At 37.6% G+C, this 22,241-nt stretch overlaps 1 long non-coding RNA gene and 1 pseudogene across 1 annotated transcript in view; both read right to left on the bottom strand.

Moving 5' to 3' along the window:
• The window catches only part of LOC129022498 (uncharacterized), an 87,032-nt gene extending 76,913 nt beyond the window's left edge, over positions 1-10,119 (bottom strand). The window contains exon 1 of the long non-coding RNA XR_008496447.2: positions 9,856-10,119. This is a non-coding gene — a long non-coding RNA (uncharacterized LOC129022498). The remainder of the gene's footprint in view (positions 1-9,855) is intronic.
• A 3,421-nt stretch (positions 10,120-13,540) lies between these two features.
• On the bottom strand, positions 13,541-13,633 carry LOC129022759 (small nucleolar RNA U13; annotated as a pseudogene).
• Positions 13,634-22,241: the final 8,608 nt, after the last annotated feature.

A 22,241-nucleotide genomic window follows, 5' to 3' on the forward strand; every position in this document is an offset into this window, starting at 1 on the left:
AGTTCTCGGATTACAGTGTGAACCACCTCACCTGGCCTAAGCTAACGATTTTTAAAATCACATTAATCTTTATAAAGGTCTTATAATCCCTGGCAAAGTTCCCATGCTACAAATCCAGCTTAGTAAAAAATGAGATGCCATTTAGGCATCTAGCCTTAGACCTCATACCTCATGATACTAATACTCTAAGGCTCTCATAAGGGGAACTCATACAAGTCTTAATACTTCACAGTTACTAGAATGCTGAGACCTCAGATGAAATTTTTTTCTTGTGGCTTTCTACAGAAAACCATGAAGTACGAAAATTTGTTTTTAAGCTACTGTACTCATTTATTCAACAAATATTTGTCATGCATTGCTATGTGCCAGGAACTGAGGTGCAGGGAACACAGCCAGAGCAAGCGTGACCCCTGCCCTAAGAAAATTTGCAGTTTGAATAAATGCTCTCAGACCTGCAGTCATTCTGGGACTTTCCACACCTTCCTTCCTTTCTTTTCTTCTTTCTTTCTTTCTTTAGTGTTACCATCAAATTGCTACTATAGTGTAATACTTAAGAGAACAAATTCTAGAATTAAAATGCTAGGGTTCATAACCTAGTTCCACCAAGAAAAACAATTTTTAAAAGAGTCATAAATAATAAATAAATAAATAAATGCCGGAAGAAATTAATACTTAATAATTGAATAATTATAAGTATAATAATTATTACTTCATCAATGCTCTTATGTGAAGCAAAACTCTGACAGTAGGCACTCTAAAGTTCCAGAGAAACTCTCAAAGAGCATTTTTTTGTTTTGATCCCAACTACATTGCTTTTCCTTAAGAAATGGTTTTTACAATATTCTCAGACCACAATCCTTCAATATTTTAAAAATCATTCCATTAAACTTTGCTTTTCTATCTCCCTTGTGAACTCTTGGCCAGTGAGACATAGTTTCATTTTCACTTTTTCAAAATGATAGTATGAAAAAACAGAAGTGAAAGTATGAATCATAATATAATCAGGAGTTCATACTGAGATACCCATTTATAACTCAGAAAACCACGGGGTATTTCCAAACTGATGTCATTCATAGAAAGAATACCATGTGTTGTGGAAGAATAAGAAAAATTACCTAAACCAACTGGGGGATTTAGAATACATGTGGGATATTCCCAGCTAATTATTTTCATTAAAAAAATTTTTTACAAAGATCAACTATGTTTCAAATACTTACAGTGACAGTCATCTTGGAAATTACAAACTGGATTCTGGGTTATACTTTTTAATTACGATCAGTGAGACAATGGACATTGAGATTTTACTTTAGAGCACATAATGCATTATAACTGTATATAACTCAAATTTACTTATATAACTCAAGGTTTTATATATATAACTAAAGTTTTATTTTCCTTAAAGAGTTATATAAATACCAAAATAGCCATGAAATCCCATGTAGTTGTTTTACTTATAAGGAAGAATTTTTATAGGAAAAACTGTGAGCCCTGCTCAAATTATTAAAATTGGGCCGGACACGGTGGCTCATGCTATAATCCCAACACTTTGGGTGGTCGAGGCAGGCAAATCACTTGAGGCCAGGAATTCGAGACCAGCCTGGCCAACATGGTGAAACCCCATCTCTACTAAAAATACAAAAATTACCCAGACATGTTGGCTTGCGCCTGTAATCCCAGCTCTGAGATCACGCCACTGCATTTTAGCCTGGATGACAGGGTGAGACTGTGTCTCCAAAAAAAAAAATTATTAAAATTTATTATTTTTATTGTATTATTTTTTGGGGGGGAAATACATATAAATCTCATTTTTCCAACCAAACAATTAAAAATGATTTTTCCCTCTCTCTACTACATCCCACTACACTAAAATTTTTTAAGAACTTAAAAATGTTACAGTATACATGGCATAAATTAATGATCTTACAGGGATGAAACCTTTCCCAGGAAATATTCTCCTTTAGGTTGTGTACACTGGCTTGGAAAACGCTTTGGCTGTGTTAGTTCTGCCATATTTGCTCCTATGGTGGCAGCTTTGTCAGTTGTTTTGACAGATCCTAATATCCAGTTGTAAGGACAGGCCAGCTATACCACTTTTCAATCTGAATGTCCCTGTTGCCTAATCAGCCAACATCCCTGACATGGAAAAGTCATGCCACTCACTAATCTTGGTAATACCCTGGCCTGCTCTTTGGTTTCTGAGACCTATCCAAGAGTCCAGTGATAGACCCACAATCTCCTGTCCTAACACCTGTTATGAACTGCTTTGTTATCCTGAATCTTTCAGCGGGGACACAGGTGAATCTGCCAGTAGGATGGTCTGGCCCCATGTAATTTAGAAGTAGATTTTAAAATGTATCAGAAAATCAAGTTTCTCCTCATTCTATATACCAACAGGAAGTCCACATGGATTAAAGACTAAAAGCAACCCTTAAAAATTTTAGGAGAAAATGTAGGAGGCTCTCTATTATACTAAAGTTAAAAAAGATTTATCAACATATAAAAAGGTTTATCAGTTGTAACAAATGTACCATTCTGGTGCAGGATATGGAAAACGAATATCCACGCCTATGCAGGGGTGGAGGTAGGTATAAGGGAAATCTATGTATTGTCTACCCTATTTTACTATGAGCCTAAAACTGCTCTTAAAAAATTGAGTCTATTGAAATAAAGAAATAACAGAGCAAATCATTAAGTACACAATAAAAAAGAATAAATTTAATGACATTACCATTTTAAATTTCTATAATCAACACTATAAACCAAGTTAAAAGGCAAGCAAGTGACAGAAGATATTTACAAGACATTTGAAAAATATTTGCAATCTAGAATATTTTAAAAATCCTATAAATGAGGAAACTACAAAAAGTCCAGCAGATAGATAAATATAAACCTTCAGTTCACAGAAGAGAAGCTCTATATGGCCAACAAAGATATGTGGAAAAAAGCTGTCACTTGCTGGTAATAGAAACATGCAAATTAAGACAAGATACTCTTTCCTGTCCATCAGACTGGAAAATTTTCAAAAGGCTGACAATGACAAGTAATGGTAAGGAAGTAGGGGAGACAGGAAACTTACAAATTCTTAATGACTGGTAATTAATGAACATTGACATTTCACTAAGGCAGTGTAGCATACATTTGAGAAGAAAAATATAAGAGGTTAAAAGAGTACACTGGTATGATTTGGAAAACATTTTTGCACTATCTAGTAAACTTGGAAATTCAGGACTCAGCAAGTCAACTTCTAAAGCATAAAATCCAGAAACGCTTTTGCACAGGAACACTAGAATGCTCCCTGCAGCATCCTTTTTTTTTTTTTTTTTTTTTTTTTTTGTAATTCCAAAATGTCTGCCATTGGGAGAATGGCTCCTCTTAGTTTCATCTGCCTCAGCACTAAGCATCCACTTTCTCTTTAGGATCTTTCCATCCCTTTCTTCATGTAGTTGGAAGCCGGGCACTGACCCTATCTACTCACTCCCACTGACATTCCTCTCTCCTCCTCCCTACACTCCCCTATTCCCACGGGGATCTCGTTCTACCTTGGAAAATTCACCTTCTACCCTGCCTCTAGCCAAGATACGTCATCTAGGCCCACAACTCCTCCTTAATGTTTCCTGTTCTGGAAATGTTGCCTGACCTCTTCAGATTTAAGGAACTGAAAATTAACAGCCAGAAACATTACCTATCTTACAATTCCCAGGGCCAGTTACCTTCCTGAATGAGGAGGAACAGGCAGAGAAAAATATGTATAGAGAGAATAAAAAGCATAGATTAATAACCTCAAATATTATCTTACCATATTCTTCTCCTAGCAAATCTTTGGACAGTGACACCCCCACACGCAAACTGGTGCTTGGTTCTGTGGGTAGAGGAAGAAAGGGAAGCCTGGACATCTGGTGAATTTCTTGGCTCACCTGAAAGTTTCTGCTTATACCTGGAGTAGATGCACCCTCTTTCATCAATATCCCTTTACCGCCCTTATCCTCCCCACCTTGGGAACTTGGCACAAGTATGGGCAGAACTTCCCCTGAACATAATTAGGGAGAGAGGTGCCCTGCCAATATAAAAGACAACTGTACAGGGGACAGCCGTGTCAATAACTGCAGGTGACTTGGGTGTTCCAGCCATGTTTTCTTCCTCCTCAGTCACCATCCTCCTCCGAACCTCTGTGCTGAAAAAGTCAGAGACAGCCACTCGTTTCCATTTAGGGGAGTGGAGTGAATCTGGCTGTCATATTGGTGTCCAACCCTTCTCTCACCCACCATCCAGCAACAGGATGGTGTTCCTCTTCTTTTCTTCTCTGCACCTTTCCATTTCTGATATAATAAGTGAATATACAAATGAATGAAAAGTCAAAAATCCTCCCATACTTCCCTTAGTTTACATATGTGAAGAACTGGGTATGTACTTGACCCCATTTTCTCTTTGGTCAGCACATAAGCTGTTTTTAGGTGTTTTTTGTTTGTTTATTTGTTTTTTGTTTTGAGATGGAGTCTCACTCTGTCTCCCAGGCTGGAATGCAGCGGCATGATCTCTGCTCACAGCAGCCTCTGCCTCCCGAGTAGCTGGGACTACAGGCATGTGCCACCACACCCAGTTAATTTTTGTATTTTTAGTAGAGATGGGTTTTCACCATGTTAGCCAGGGTGTTCTCAAACTCCTGACCTCAAGTGATCCACTCGCTTCGGCCTCCCAAAGAGCTGGGATTACAGGTGTGAGCCACCATGCCTGGCCCCATGTTTTTAGATTTAGATTTTTTTAATTTATTGGTATTATTCGTTTCACTCTGATTTTGCTTTTCTAAATCTCACTGTGTATTGTGAACATCCCTCCCATTTGGGACATTTATATGTCCCAATACAACTAAATATGATTCTCTTTAAGAGCTGCCTCATTTTCCATTGCGTGTGTGTGTGCAAGAACATGCACAAGTGCCATGATTTAATCAGTTACCCATTGATGGACATTCAGACAGCTTATGATTTATTGTTACTACAATGATACAAATAGTATTATGTCTATACATGTTCTATAGCAAGTGTGATTTTAATATGTAAGAATTCAATAATTTGAATTCCTGTGTAACGTATAGATGTTTTAATTCAAATAGTTGCTGCTAGATTTATTTTCCAAAACAAATGGAGGAATTCACGTGTCTCTCATAAAAGTGAGGGAATGCTCATATCCTTGACTATTTGCCAGCATTAGTTGTTATTGCTGGTTTGAACATTTGCCAGTCAGACAAGTTAAAAAAATATATATTGTAATTCCAATTCAGTATGAGAATAGAGTAAAGGTAATGATGTCAGTCCCAAACAAAGCAAACAGTGCCTGAGAGCCTGAAATATTTGGTTGTACACTGGTATCTCTTTCTCTGCTTGACCCTGGCTCAAAACCTACATTCCTCCATACAGAGGTCTGAGAAAGTTGGAAAGATCCAGTGTTTTCCTTAGCAGTGTTTTCTTTCAGTTCAACAGGATTATGTCAACTGTTATTACAAGGAAAGGCCGTCGACACACCAGTGTAAAAAGGAAAAGGTGGGTCCACTGACTAAAATTAATAAAAGGGCAAACACACATAGAAACAACTTTAAAACCTAACAGTCACAATAATACCAAGGAAACTGGCAGGACAGGGCTAGCCTCAATGCCTATATACTCAGGGTATCTCCTGAACTTTTACCGCCTAATTTAGGAAATTAACCACGAGATAGCCTTGCAAAGGTCTAACAGGGGTATTGATATCAGAGTGGGTTTTAAAAGTGTATTAACCATAATCTTACTTTCAGCCTATTTGATTCTACTTATTTCAGAACTATTAATGACGTTTGTGGATATATATATATATATACAATCTGGACTATCAGACTATAAGCTTAAAATCAGGAGACTCTTTTATATATTTTTATAATGCCTCAAATCTAGCATAGTATCAGGTATAGAGTATATGCCCCGAGTCTAGCAAAGTGTCAGTACAGTTCTGTAAATGTTGATTGCAGAAACTGAAAGACCATCAGCATGATAAACCACTGGAAATACTGACACAGATCTGTTGACAGATCAGTGCAATGGACTGTATTGTGTTCCAATTCATACGTTGAATTCATATGTTGAAGCCCAAAGTTCATATGTTGAAGCACTAATGCCTTATGTGACTGTATCTGGAGATAGGGTCTTTAGGAGGTAATTAAGGTTAAATAAGGTCATAAGGGTGGGGCCCTAATCTAATAGTACAGTGGCTTACATGAAGAGGAAGAGAGAGAGAAACCTCTCTCCTTCTCTCCAGGCACGTGCACCTGAAGAGAGGCGATATGAGCACACAAAGAGAAGGCAGCCATCTGCAAGCAAGGAAGCAGGCTCTCACCAGGAACCCAACTGGCTGGCACCTTGATCTTGGACTTCTCAGCCTCCAAACTGTGAGAAAGTAAATTTCTCTTGTTCAAGTCAACCGGTCTATGGTATTTTGTTATGACTGCCCAATCAGACTAAAACAATCAGAAACCCCGTGACAAGTCTAATGCCTTTGATTGGTTTAATGACAATGAATGAAAAAAAAGAACAATTACTTTTTTCAAATCATTCTGTAATATAGTCATCATCCAAGAATGAATTATAGCACAATACATGGCATTATGAATTTAAGAATAAGGACTAACCCAAAGGCTTGAGAATAGAATGTAACAAAGTAGGGAAGTGAGAAAAAAATATTAAAATGTGCCATAAGTCACATTTAACAAAAAAAAAAAAAAAGATTTTGTTCTATGTGGAAACTTTTACTCAGCCTACATATTATTTGACTCTAAGTTTGATTAGCTGTGATAAAGTTCGAGAAACATTTTGGCCCCATTTTCTTAGAGTTCATCAAAGATTGCTAAAAAATCACGTAAGTGTTGCTCTTAAGCTATAGCCCCAATATGTTTTTCTAAACTGGAATACGGAAACTCATCCAGTGTTTCTCATGAAGCACAGGATCCCACCAAGAAAAAGAAATGTCATTTATTTCTCATATTTGTCTCATATTACATTTTTTATAGAAAGTTGGTTAGAAATTTGCAACCCAAAATTAGCAAGAAAAGTCTATGATAACCTCACCCTCACTATAGATTCCTTGAATAAGGGTTGCCTTTATAGAGGAATTAACCGAAAAATTTAAACATGCTTTACATATTTACCATTATGATGCCTAAAATGAACATACCAGTGCAGATTTAGAAATCTAGATCAAAGGCACCTTTTCACATTTTACTCATTTTTTAAGTAGTAAACAGAAGGATGTTCTAAGCAATTAGCCCAGAGATGCTTGACATTTTCACAGCAATCCGATCAACTTAACAGGGACATATTTGCAATGGCTTGGTTCTTCTGAAGGTAACAACTTTTTCTCTTCTTTTCTCTTTTTCTTTTTTTTTCTTTTTGAAATTCAGAATTACCTCTTTCAGTTGCTAAGGTGATACCCTTAATTTCTAGGGCATTCTGACATATTTGTCAGCACCATCTCTCCAACAACTTTAAAAAATTGTCATAGTGATAAATGAACTTTTGAAAACTAAAACTCAAAATTTTATTCTGTTATCCTTTATATACTTTTTTATTGATAATCATGAGCCTTATTAATTGGATTCATCACCTTTCCCTGTGGCCAAAACTTTGAAAGTAGAATTTTGAGTTTTATTCTTTATTATATCATTTCGCTCTAAAATATGTTCAAATAGATTTTTCTACACTGTGTAGTATTGTACTATGTAAAGAACGTTTGTAACTAGGTCAACATACACTGTTTCTAGGCACCACTAAGGAAATAACTGTGTTATACCCATAATAGAAAATTACCAGAGTAACAGGATTAAAATGACTCATTAGGCCTTTGATTGGGGTGCTCTGTGCTACAGGTAGTGCCAAATCGAAGGCTCTGAAGACTCATGTTGTGAAAGTTTCCTTGAGAGGTCAGAAGTCACTCTTTCAAAATACAAAGACTCTTTCAAAAAACAGATGAGTGAGTGCACTGGATCTTGAGAAAATGGGATATGGCCCCTCTTTCTCTCTGAGAATGAACATGCAGTTTGAGTAGTCTGAATCTTGGAGGAAACAGAGGAAGCTGGTCTACACAACACCTTTCTCTGCATAATCTAGAAAGGTAAAGAATAACCAACCACTGCCCTGCAGGGTGACAGCCACCAGAGTGAGACTGACAGGAGGACATTTGGAAGAAGCACCTGGATCTGAAAAGGAAGAATCCATACATCTTCCATCCCTGTGCCTGAGCAAAAGGACTTTCAGAAAGATCAAGAATTTGGTAGCCTAGAAAAGAGGGATCTCTGCTTTATATACAAATTCTGATACAGTGTCCTATATGAATGTTTTATTCATTCATTCAGTACTTCTTATTGCTGTCTGTGAACTAGATACTAGAAAAGGATAAAATACTGAACAAGCATATATGACTCCTGTCCTCATACAGCTCATATCTAACTAGGACATGTAAATCTGGGCACTCATTCTGTATGTCTTTCCTTATCTACACAAAATTTGTCAATGCACCCTACTGTCTCTATCTTCAAAATAGATCCAGAATTTGGCTGTTTATCACAAAACATCAACTTGGTGCACGACACAATAATTTTTGCCTGTATTATTGCAACTACCTCCTACCTGACCTACTGTTTTATAATAAGTTTGTCCAGCTTCAGCATATTCTCCAAAGAACAGACATAGAGATTCCATGAAAACGTAATCTCACTCCTCTATTCACAACCTTTCAATGGCTTTCCATCTCACTCAGAATAAAAACTAAGAGTCCTTACCATGGTATACCAGGACCTACATGAGCTGGCCCCATTACTTCTCTGACTACATCTCCTCCTCCCTCCTCCCTTATTCATTTCACCTTAACTAAACTGGGCTCATCACTCGTCACTGTTCTTTGAACAGAGCAGGCAAGCTCCTTGCTCAGAGTATTGCACTTCATACACCCTCTGCCTGAAATGTCCTTTCCTCTGCTATCCAAATGATCTCAGAGAGCAATGGAGTGCACATGTAAAAAGCTTAAAATTTGCATTTCTTTTTAAATGTTTTTCAACTCAAACTGTTCATTATTTGGTACTGACCTCATGCCCTATTTGGTTATATTAGCAAAATTCTTTATTATACGAATGCTATACAAGTGCTTTAATCCTGGCTTAGAGTCTTTTTCTCCACCTAGAGGGCATATATTCTGGCTCTAATTCTAACTATCAACACTGTATACTTAATAAATATTCACTTTTGTCAGACCTTAATTTTAACATAAATCATAATTAATACAGCCTCACTGGTGGCATCAATTAAATCCACAAATGCCAAAGTTGAACTAATTTTCTTTAAAATGCTATCAATTCTAGATGCAATTTTGCACACATATTTGTCTCCAATACCTCACAAAACCCTACTGATTAAAAAAAGGATACAAGTATAAAATAGAACAGTCATATAAAAAAGATAATGTGGCAGAGAAATGGAGGTGTGTGTACATACTTTACCAACAAATAAGAAATGTCAACATATTTCTGAAAGATCAAAAATAAGTGGGAGTGGGTTGATAAAACAAGCAGGAAAAGTTACTGCAGTAAACTGCTAAGTATCTGCAAAGCTAAAAGCCAATCATATAGATGAAACATCTTGTATCATGATTTTCTAGGGCAGTCTTTAACTTATTTTCCTAGAATAATTAACAGAAGCCCCCACTTATCTCAAAATATGCCTGTTTAGAAGACAATTAAATGACCATTATCCCTATGGAAATTCAGTTTTAGTTTCATAAGAAGCAAGAAAAATGTACACTGATTACAGTACACGTGTTCTAGAAAGAATACTAACCCACCTGGCAAACTTCATCAGCTTCTTCCACCCCATTCAGAGTCACGTGCTTTTGTCTCCTGGGTAAAAAATAAAACAAAAGCCTTTTCTTTATAAACTGAATGTCTAAGTAAGCGAATGTTTTGAAGGTGAATATTGATGCCCACAGTAAATCTCTCCTCATCTGGAATTTTGAGACCCACAGTCTAGCAGCTACTCCTTTTCATCCTGAAGTGAAGAATGCCACTTCCCACTCAACTCTACCACACACAGAGAGAGCTTGCCATCACATCACCACTGCACCAGGAAGGGGGAGCTGCACTAGCAAGCCAGTCCTCTTCTCTTAAATATGAGTGGCCAACCAATGATCACCAGGCACATAAAGTACACCAGCTGCCTGAGGAGAAAGACCAAAATACCAAACAAAATGACTGGTCGCACAGGAAACTCCACTAATTAGACAGTATTTTTATTATTTTTCATAGATAGTTTTTGTTTGGGTTTGCCTACATGTTCTTTCTAAGCTACCCAGTATAGGGTATTTTGTTACAGCAGCTCAAAGAAAGACAGGCAGTAATATGGTTTAGATGGGTCCCCACCCGAAATATCATCTTGAATTGTAATCCAACTTGTAATCCCCATGGGTTGTGAGAGGGACCTCGTGGGAGGTGATTAGATCATGGAGGCGGTTCCCCCGTGCTGTTCTCGTGATAGTGAGAGAGTTCTCATGAGATCTGATGGTTTTATAAGGAGCTTTTCCCCAATTCGCTCTGCATGTCTCTCTCCTGCCACCATGTGAAGAAGGATGTGTTTGCTTCCCCTTCTTCCATGATTGTAAGTTTCCTGAGGCCTCCCCAGACATGCTAAACTGTGAGTCAACTAAACCTCTTTCCTTTATAAATTACCCAATCTCAGGTATTTCTTCATAGCAGCAAGAGAACAAACTAATACAGGCAGCTAATACTGATATTTCAGTTTTACTACAGAAAAACACACTTGTCATGTATTGATAGAACTCAGTGTATTAAGTACTTACTTTTTGTATACTGGATGTTAACTTTTAAGAAGATTATATATTAGAATTTAACTTTTCATTGTTATCATTCATTGGTTCATTCCACAATATTCAGTAGTTGTCCATTATATACAAAGCCATGGCATAGATACACAATGTAACCTTAAAAAATGTATAGATTACCCTGAAATGTTCCAGGAGGAATTTTAAAAGGGTGCAACCAGTTTAAAAAATAGTTTGGCAGTTCTTCAAAAGGTTAATCATATAAGTTACTATAGGACCCAATAATTCTACTCCCAGGAATACGTCAAGAGAAACAAAACCATATGTATATTCAAAAATTTGTATGTTTATGCCAGCATTATTCATAATAGCAAAAAAGTGGAAAAATTTCAAATGTCCATCAACTGATGAATGGATAAATAAAATGTGGTGTATTCACACAATGGATACTTACTTGGTGACAGAAAGAAGTGAAGTACTAATACCTGCTACAACATGGATGAACCTTGAAAATACTTTGCTAAGTTAAATAACATATTGTATGATTCTATTCACATGAAATATCCAGAACAGGTAAAATATAGACACAGAAAATAGATTAGTATGTGCCAGGGCTGAGTCAAGGAGTCCACTCCCTTACCTTCAACTTTCCCTTGAGATCAGCACAAGAATGAAATTAAGAAATTCTATGTTGTGAGATCGTTAATGCAAGATGTCAATGAATCATAATGTTGGTTGTGTAAGCTGGCAAGATTTTAATGCCCCAAAAGTTATTTTCCATCCATTAAATAAAAGGAAAGCACTAGTATTCTTTTCACTTTGTTAAATTATTATCCTTTTGTTCCTTTATTTGTATTATATGAAACTTCAATAAATTAGTAGGATAAAATACATTACTCAAAAAAAAATAGGTGTGGAATTTTAGGTCAAAAGTCAAGTACATTATCCTGACTTCTGAAATGTATCACCAATTACTCCCCCAAAACTTTGGACCAATTTATATGCCCACCAGGGGCTCATGAATGCTTTCATTTTTCTGAAGGCTTACCTACTCTAGATATTATTTTTGCTTATCTAAACCAAGATTTTAAAAACCAGATTCTTTAAACAGAGGTTGTAATGACAGAGAAAGTAAATAACAACAAATTATAATGACAAATCATCTGAGCTACTTTAGAGTATCTATACCTTCATTGAAATCCAACTCTCACTATATGTGGTTAAATCAAGCCAGGATCTGATTATATTTATGATTTTGTCAGATTGTAGCATTTAGAAAAATGGTTAGCTTGTTCTTTTGAAATATCATGGTGAATACCATGAAGCAATGAATTTTGCTACCACAACTTCTTTTTATATATTTCCCAATGTGACAGGTAAAATATCAGAATATAATAATTTCTCATTGTCCTGCCTTCTGAGTTAGGAATAAATGTTTTTAAACATTGTTCAGCAAATTGGGTCTTTTGATGTAAAGTATGATGTATTTATGACCTATTGCTACCTTATAATTACCACAAACTTGGCTACTTAAACCAATCAAATTTATTATCTCACAGTTCTGTAGCATAGAAGTCTGGTGAGCTCAGCTGTTTTCTCTGGCCTGGGTTTTATAGGCTGAAATCAAGTTGTTGGCAAGCTGGACTAGTATTCAGAGGTTCTGAGGGAGAATTTTCTTTCAAGCTCATTCAGGTTGGCTGTCAGAATCCAGGTATTTGGGCTTCAGAGGTGAGGTCTTTGCTTTCTTGTAGGCTGTGAACCAAGAGCCTCTCTCAGGGACGTAAGGTTGCCTGAATTCCTCCATCTCCAGATAAGCTAGTGTGCTTTGAGTCATTCTTACACTTGGAATCTCCTTCACTTCTTCTACTGCACCCCTTCTGCCTGCAGCTAGAGAAAGTTATTTGCTTTTAAGGGATTACGTGATTAGAATGTGTCCATCTTACATCAAGTATTTTTAATCAGATTAAAAATACGGAGATCAATAAGACAGTAATCCTGCCCCCAAGGAACTCACACACAGTTTAATGGAGACATTACTTTTTTAAATTATAGTTTAAGTTCTGGGATACATGTGCAGAGCGTGCATGTTTGTTACATAGGTATACACATGCCATGGTGATTTGCCGCACCCATCAACCCATCATCTACATTAGGTATTTCTTCTAATGCTATCCGTCCCCTAGCATCCCACCCCAAGACAGGCCCCAGTGTGTGATGTTCCCCTCCCTGTGTACACATGTTCTCATTGTCAGCTCCCACTTATGAGTGAGAACATGTGGTGTTTGGTTTTCTGTTCCTGTGTTAGTTTGCTGAGAATGATGGTTTCCAGCTTCATCCATGTCCCTGCAAAGAAGATGAACTCATCCTTTTTTATGGCTGCATAGTATTCCATGGTCTACATCTATTTTTTAAGGAAATAATTCTAGTAATGTTCTTTGACCCAGTAACTCTATGTTAACATACTAAGGAAATGTTAGATGTAGCTTATATAAAAATAAATATTAAAATGTAAAAAATAGGCTATAAAAATTGTCATTATAGCAGAGTATACAACAGCAAAATTGCTAACAACCTAAATGTTCAGCAAAAGTGATAAGTTAAGGTACACCCACATAATGAAGTGCTATAAAGTCAATTAAAAGTATATTGTAGATAGGTACTGATTAACATGTAAAAGTTTTTTTTTTTTTCACATCGTATGGGTAATGTGCCAACATTTGAGTGAGGTACATCTCACACATGAATGGGAAGACCCAAGCATCACACTTATGAACTACAAAAGGATCAACATAAAAAAGTAAAACAAATCAACAACAAAATAGTATTACAGTGAAGCGTCTGAAAGCATATGCTCCAAAATGTAGTTTTTTTTCTGTCAGTCTGCATCCTTTGACATTTCCATTATGATCATAAGCTTAGTAATAATAAACTAAGAAAAATGTTATTTTTAAGATGTGAAGCTTATATTTCTGTGCTTTTATATAAATTTCCGGAAAGTTGTTTATCCAATTAGAACAAAAATGATTGTTTATATTTTAGGAAAAATGATAAAATAACTTTTTATTGGGAGCAAAAAATTAAGACAAAAAATATTCTCCTTGTCCTCAGATGTTTATATCTCTTGTATTTAAAAAAGATCATTAGTTTTATTACTTACCAAAAACATATCTAATATCCCCTCCAACCATTATATCATAATTTTGTTTAAATTATGCACCAAATTTCATTAGTCAGACTCATTCATTTGAAAATGTTGCACAGTTTCAGAGCTTCCACCTCTTCCTTTACCACTACAGAAACTTTATCTGAAGGTTTTATGTCCAAACATTGGCTAGAGAACCAAACATGATTCTATGGGCTCTGAACATATCAAAGATTAGAGAACAATTTGACTTCAAGGGAGAAAGGAAGTGAAAACTTAGCTTTTGGAGATAAGTATCTATCTGAGACAAATCTGAAATGTACATTTTATCCGATTTTTCTCAATTTCAACTTTCAGGGCTTGTATTGACTGGCATAGGATGATGTTTTTCATGAAAAATCAAAGGAGGTCTTAGTGATCCAAAGGATTGCAGCATTTGAAATATGTTGTGGATTTACTTGTTGCTAAGTCCTTAATCGCTCCTCAAGCATAGGGAGTAAAAAAAAGTTGGGACACCACCTTAATGATCTCATCTAAACCTAATTGCCTCCCAAAGTCTCCACCTCCTAATAGCATCCCATTGGGGGGTTAGTGCTTCAACATATGAATTGAGGATGCAGTCCATAATACCTAGTTTGTAAGATTGCTTGAGAATTAAAATGAGTTCTACATAAAACCCAGAGCCTGATATAATAAGGGCCCACACTGGATAGCAATGATTACTGGTAGGGGAAGTTAGTGGGTGAGGGTATGTCAAGAAAACAGTATGAGCCGTATGAGCAGAGGTGGGAATGGATCATTTGTGTTCAGGCAATGGCAAGCAGGTAAGACCAGCTGGGATGTAATATTCATGTTAGACAGAGGAAGGAAATATCAGAAGATCTGAATGTGCATTGGGAAGAACCCTGGATTTCCTTGGACACCTTTTTCTTCCTAATTGTCTAATGTTTCTGGCAAATATTGGCCTCTACTTTCTCTCAAAATGCCCATTACTTCCAGAAGAGCAACAGGAGTATTCAAACAACTAGCCAGCAATCATAAAAGTGGAAATTACTTTAGCTGCTCATTCAGAGCATGTCCTAAATATAACTGAGCTAAGGAAAGTTGAATATTCCCAAGGCAGATGTGCAGTGAAAACCCTAGCTCCAAGAACTCTGTTACTGTCTCAAGAGGATGTGCACAATGAGGCTATGCAGAGAACCACATTACAGAGAGGCACTTAAGCTTCCTTTTCATTAACGTCGGAATGTGAGCTGCCTACCATTATGCTTTGAAATTGGCCCTTACGGATTTGCGGTTTGTGTTGGCAACATCCTTATTTTAGTAGACAGATCTATTGTTTCAACTCTTTTTGCTTTGTGTTATTACGATTAAATATGATAGAATGATGCAGTAAACAAAGCAGGTAAGCTTCAAGTAGCTGAGGTAGAAGAAAATAGGGTACATTTACAATCAGGAAATTGATAACATTCATTGGTTCAACTGGCAGGATAGTGGTGTTCTAGATCCTTGCTGCTACTCAGAGTGGGTTCAGAAACCAGCAGCAAGAGCATCACATGAGAATTATTAGAAATTCAGTGTCTCAGACATCATTCCACACCTACTGAATCAGAATTTGTATTTTAACAAGGTCCCCTGGTAATTTGTATGCACACTAATGATTGAGAGGTACTATTAGTTAATAATTGAGAGGCACTCACAATTGTGTTGTTGCTTTAGAAAGGCCCTCACAACGTTTCCCTGCCCTCCCAACTCCCATCAGTTAGGAATCAAATTCAGCTGCTAGTCACACATTTGGGGTTTTATTTTTCTGATGTATGAAAAGTCAGTAGTTAGTGCAGAGCTGAAAGAGAAGCCCCATAATGCCATCAGAAACTCAAGTTCATGCCATCTTTATGACCAGTGATCCTAATATATGTTTGTCACCTAAGGTCACAAGAAGAAAGCTCCAAATCTTGTCTGAGTTCCAGACAAAATGAAAGAAGTGTAAAATCAAAGTGCCTGATACAGTTTGGCTCTGTGTCCCCACCCATATCTCATCTTGAATTATAATCCACATTTGTTGAGAGAGGAACCTGATGGGAGGTGATTGGATCATGGGGGAAGTTTCCCTCCATATTGTTCACGTGATAGTGAGGGAGTTCTCATGAGAGCTGATGCTTTAAAAGTGTTTGGCATTTCCCTCCTCACCCTCTCTAACTCCTGTCACCTAGTGAAGAAGGTGCTTCCTTCCCCTTCACCTTCTGCCATGATTGTAAGTTTCCTGAAGCCTCTCCAGCCATGAGGAACTATACATCAGTTAAACCTCTTTTGTTTATAAATTACCCAGTCTCAGGTAGTACCTTTATAGCAGTGTAAAAATGAACTAATACACAGAATTGGTACCAGAATTGGGGTACCGCTATAAAGACACTTGAACATGGGGAAGTAACTTTGGAACCAGTAATGGGCAGAGGTTGGAATAGTTTGGAGGGTTCAGAAGAAAACAGAAAAATGTGGGAAAGTTTGGAATTCCCTAGTGGCTTGTTGAACGGTTTTGACCAAAATGCTGATAGTGATATGGACAAGGAAATCCAGGTTGAGGTGGTCTCAAATAGAGATGAGGAATTCATTGGGAACTGGAGCAAAGGTCCCTCTTGCTATGCTTTGGTGAAGAGACTGGCAGCATTTTGCCCCTGCCCTAGAGATTTGTGAAAATTTGAACTTGAGAGAGATGATTTAAAGTATCTGGCAGAAGAACTTCCAAGCAGCAAAGCATTCAAGAGGCCAATTCTGGCTTATTCTGAAAGCATTCAGTTATATATGTTCACAAAGACATGGTTTGAAATTGAAACTTATGTTTAAAAGGGAAACAGAGCATAAAGGTTTAGAAAATTTGCAGCCTGTTCATGTGGTGAAAAAGAAAACCCCATTTTCTGAGGAGGAATTCAAGCCAACGAGCTGAATATTAACAGCCAAGACAATGGGGAAAATGTCTCCAGGGCATGTCAGAGACTTTCAAGACAGCCCCTCCCATCACAGGCCCAGAGGCCTAGGAGAGCACAATGGCTTCTTGGGCCAGCCCAGGGCCCTACTGCTCTTTGCAGCCTCCAGACATGGTACCCTGCAAGGCAGCTGCTCCAGCTCCAGCCATGGTTAAAAGGGGCCAAAGTACAGCTTCAGCTGTTGCTTCAGAGGATGCAAGCCCCAAGCCTTGGAAGCTTCCAAGTGGTGTTGGACCTGTGGGTGCATAGAAGACAAGAATCGAGCTTAGGGAACCTCTGCCCAGATTTCAGAGGATGTATGAAAACCCCTAGATGCCCAGGCAGAAGTCTGTTGCAGGGGCAAAGCCCTCATAGAGAATCTCTTCTATGGCAATGCAGAGGAGAAATGTGCGGTTGGAGCCCACACACAGAGTCCCCACTTGGGCACTTCCTAGTGGAGCTGTGAAAAGAGGGCCACCATCCTACAGACCCCAGAATGGTAGATCTACTGACAGCTTTCACCATGCACCTGGAAAAGCCACAGGCACTCAATGTCATCCTGTGAAAGCAGCCATGGTGGCTATACCCTGCAGACCCACAGGGACGGAGCTGCCCAATGCTGTCGGAGCCCACTTTTTACATCAGTGTGACCTAGATGTGAGACATGTAGTCAAAGGAGATCATACCAGAGCTTTAAGATATAATGACTGCCCGGTTGGGTTTCGTACTTACATGGAGCCTATGGCCCCTTTGTTTTGGCCAATTTCTCCCATTTGGAATGGAAACATTTACCCAATGCCTCCAACCCCATTGTATCTAGGAAGTAACTAACTTGCTTTTGATTTTAAAGGCTTATAGGTGGAAGTGACTTGCCTTGTCTCAGATGAGACTTTGGACTTGGACTTTTGGGTTAATACTGAAATAAGACTTTGGGAGACTGTTGGGAAGGGATGATTGTGTTTTGAAATGTGAAAAGGACATGAGATTTGGGAATGGCCAGAGTAGAATGATATGGTTTGGCTCTGTGTCCCCAACCAAATCTGATCTCAAACTGTAATCCCCATGTGTTGAGAGAGGGACCTGGTATGAGGTGATTGGATTATGGGGGCAGTGCCCCCCATGCTGTTCTCATGATAGTGAGTGAGCGCTCATGAGATCTGATAGTTTTATAAGGGGCTTTTCACCCTTTGCTCTTTGTCTCTCTTCTGCTGCCTTGTGAGGAAGGCCCTTGCTTTCCCTTCACCCTCTGCCATAATTGCAAGTTTCCTGAGGCCTCCCCAGCCATGTGGAACTGTGAGTCAATTAAGCCTCCTTTGTAAATTACCCATTCTCAGATAGTATCTTTATAGCAGTGTAAAAATGGACTAATGCACCCACAATTACTAGAGATCCTATAATCAACCCCTTATCTCATGATGATCATCATGACCGTTTTCCCTGACTGAGCTCTGACCAATATAATCTCAACAGTGAGGTCTTTCCAAGCCCATTGTAAAACTGAATCAACTCAAATACAAGTTAGACAAACATACAAAAATGTTTATGCATTCAAGTATAAAAAAAAGTGGGTACTGATTTAGTTCTCATATAATTTCAGTGAGACGAACTATCCCTTGATATTTATATATAGTAATTTTCATTGTTTGGTTGTACACCGTATGTTTTGATCTTCCACTGGTCTCTCGCCACTCAAATATATCTTCCCCACAATGGCCAGAGTAACTTTATGAAACAGAGATTTAATAATGTCTATTCATTGGTTAAAATCCACTGGTGGCTGTACACTGCCTGCTGGATAGAATTCAACTTATTACACCGCAAACAAACGTCTTTCCTGAAAGTCCCAATATTTCTTTAGAACAACAACTCTCATGGCTGTCCCCCCCAAGTACTCTAATCTCCTTTAACATCAAGTTCATTCCTCTTTTTCACACATCTTACCTTTTCCCACGACCATGCCTTTGCATATAATATAACACACCATCTGTCTAGTCCTTCCTCCCTTCCCTGACTGGTGAAATCTTACTAATCCTTCAAGGTCCAACCCAAATACTAGCTCCTCAGCAAAGTCTTTTCAGCCCTGCTGGATTAACAGGTGTCTCCAGTGTATGTGTGTGACATTGTTTCAAAATTTATTTTGCAAAAGTATCTACGGACTTCACTCTGTTTTGAGAAGTAGTACCACTGGCTAGCACAGTAGCTGACACATCATAGGAATACATTAAAAGCTGACTTAATTAACTAATCTGCTCAGACATTCTGAGAAAATGTTCCTCTTCCTCAGCAGTGTTAGTTTTGCTCTTTTCAGGTCATTCAGATGCATAATGGAAGCTGGGTTCAAATATACATGTGAGGTTTCAAATACTGCATGATACAATTTAGATCAGTGTCCCCACCCAAATCTCATGTTGAAATGTAATCCCCAATGCTGGAAGTGGGGCCTGGTGGGAGGTGATTTGATCATGGGGATGGTTTCTCATGGTTTAACACCACCCCCACTTGGTGCTGTTGTCATGATAGTGAGTTCTCATGAAATCTGGTTGTTTAAAAGTTTGTAGCACCTCCCACCTCTCTCTCTTCCTCCTACTCTAGCCATGTGAAGTACCAGCTCTCCCTTCACCTTCTGCCATGATTATACATTTCCCAAGGCCTCCCTAGAAACCGAGCAGATGCCAGCATCATGCTGCCTATACAGCCTGTGGGATCAAGGGCAAATTAAACATCTTATCTTTCCTTTATAAATTATCCAGTCTCAGATATTTCTTCTTTTTTTTTTTGTTTGACGGAGTCTCACTCTGTCACCCAGGCTGGAGTGCAGTGGCATGATCTCAGCTCAACTGTAACCTCTGCCTCCTGTGTTCAAGTGATTCTCATGCCTCAGCCTCCTGAGCAGCTGGGATTATAGGTGCACGTCACCACACTTGGCTAATTTTTGTATTTTTAGTAGAGACGGGCTTTCGCCATGTTAGCCAGGCTGGTCTCAAACTCCTGACCTTAGGTTATCTGCCTGCCTTGGCCTCCCAAAGTTCTGGGAATACAGGCATCAGCCACCATGCCCAGCCTCAGGCATTTCTTTATAGCAGTGTGAGAATGGACTAAACCAGTGCACTAAATTTTTTTTTTAATTTGTGAAAGTGAAAATATATGCTGTGTGACCATAAAAGAGGGGTGTTCAAAAAAACTGATCATGTTGACTTCGAGTAGATTTAATCCACCATTTTGGGAAAGCTAGCTTTCCCAAAAGCTAGCTGGTCACAGTGGCTCATGCCTGTAATCCCGGAACCTTGGGAGGTGGAGGCAGGAGGATCACTTGAGCCCAGGAGTTCAAGACTAGCCTGGGCAGGATAAGGAAACCCCATCTCTACAAAATTTTAAAAATTAGCCTCGTGTAGTGGCATGTGCATGTAGTCTCAGCTATTTAGCAGGCTGAGGTGGGAGGAATGCTTGAGCATGGGAGGTCAAGGCTGCAATGATCATGCCACTGCACTCCAGCCTGGGCAACAGAGTGAGACCCTGTCTCAACAACAATGACAAAAATCTATCCCACAAAGAAAACTCCAGACCCAAGAGAACTCTTATCAACATTAAAGAAAGAAATGATATCAAGCCCACACACTCAGAGATTAGGAAAAGAAGGGACACTTCTCAACTCATTTTATGAAGCTAACATAATAATGATACATGCAAGAAAAGTAAAGATCAATATACCTCATGAATATAGATACAGAAATCCAAAAAAAAAGAATAGCAAGTAGAGTCAAATAATATATAAAAAAGATAATACAGCAAGAGAAAGTGGAATTTATCTCAGCAACACAAGATTGTTTTAACATTTGAACACTGATCAATGTAAATTAACATACTGACAGAATAAGGTGGGAGGGAAATGAATATATCAAAGGACGCAGAAAAGGCATTTGACAAAAAGTGACACTTGGTCATGATAAAAACTGACAGCAAAAAAAAAAAAAAGAAAAGGAATTAAATGAAAAATTCCTAATCAGGTAAATAAAAGTCCCTTAATCTGATAATCTGATAAAACCACATCTACACATTACCTACATTATTATTATATTAACGGTGAAATATTGAATGCTTTCCTAGTGAGATACGATATGGTAGGGAAACATGACAAAGATGTCTACTTATTACCACCTCCATTTAATACTTAAATTCGAATACATGCAATAAAGCAAGGGTGGGAAAGTGTATAAAGATTAGAATGAAAGAAGTAAAATGGTCATTATTTGCAGATGACATGGTTTTATACACAGAAAATTTTTTAAACTATTACAAACCATTAGAATTATTAAGTAAACTTAATAAAACATCTAGCTACAAGAATAATATACGAAAATCAATTATGTTTCTCCTATATTAACAACAATTAGAAAATAAAATTTTTTAAGATTCACAATGGCACCATAAATAAAATGCTTAGGAATAGAAATAAACCTAAGAAAAGTTAAACAAAACCTCTAAAATAAAAACTATGAAACATTGCTGACAACACTTAACTTCATGTTCTAAAAAAAAAAAGCTAAAAAATTTTTAAATTGTATTTGTAATTGACAGATAATTACATACATTAATAGGGTAAAATGGGATGTTATAATAAATATATACATTATGGAATGATTAAATCAGGCTAATTAGCATAGCCATCGCCTCATATATTTATTATTTCTTTGTAATGAGAACATGTAAAATCGACTTTTTAGGCAATTTTGAGATATACAATGCATTATTATTAACTGTGGTCCCCAGACCATGCAATAGATCACTAGAACTTATTAATCTTGTCTGATTGAAACTTTGCACCCTTTGATTAACATCTCCCCTTTCCCCATCCATCCAGCCCTCCAGGCTTTGTAACCACTATTCTACTTTCTTATTTCCCAGTTCAACTTTTTTAGATTCCACTTATAAGTGAGATCATGCAGTATTTTTCTTTCTGCGCCTGGCTTATTCAATTAGCATAATGTCCTCCAGGTTCAACCACATCATCACAAGTGACAGAGTTTCCTTCATTTTTAAGACTGAATAATAATCCTTTGTGTATATATACCACATTTTATTTATCCATTTATCCACTGATGGGCACTTAGGTTGTTTTCATATCTTGGCTATTGTGAATAATGCTGCAATTAACATGGGAATGCAAATATTTCCTTGACATATTGTTTTTAATTCCTTTGGATATATATCCAGCAGTGGAATTGCTGAATCATATGGTAATTCTGTTTTTAGTTTTTTGAGGAGCCTCCATACTGTTTTTCATAATGGCT

The sequence above is a fragment of the Pongo pygmaeus genome, chromosome 22 (assembly GCF_028885625.2).
Source record: "Pongo pygmaeus isolate AG05252 chromosome 22, NHGRI_mPonPyg2-v2.0_pri, whole genome shotgun sequence".
In the NCBI taxonomy this organism is placed as follows: Eukaryota; Metazoa; Chordata; class Mammalia; order Primates; family Hominidae; genus Pongo; species Pongo pygmaeus.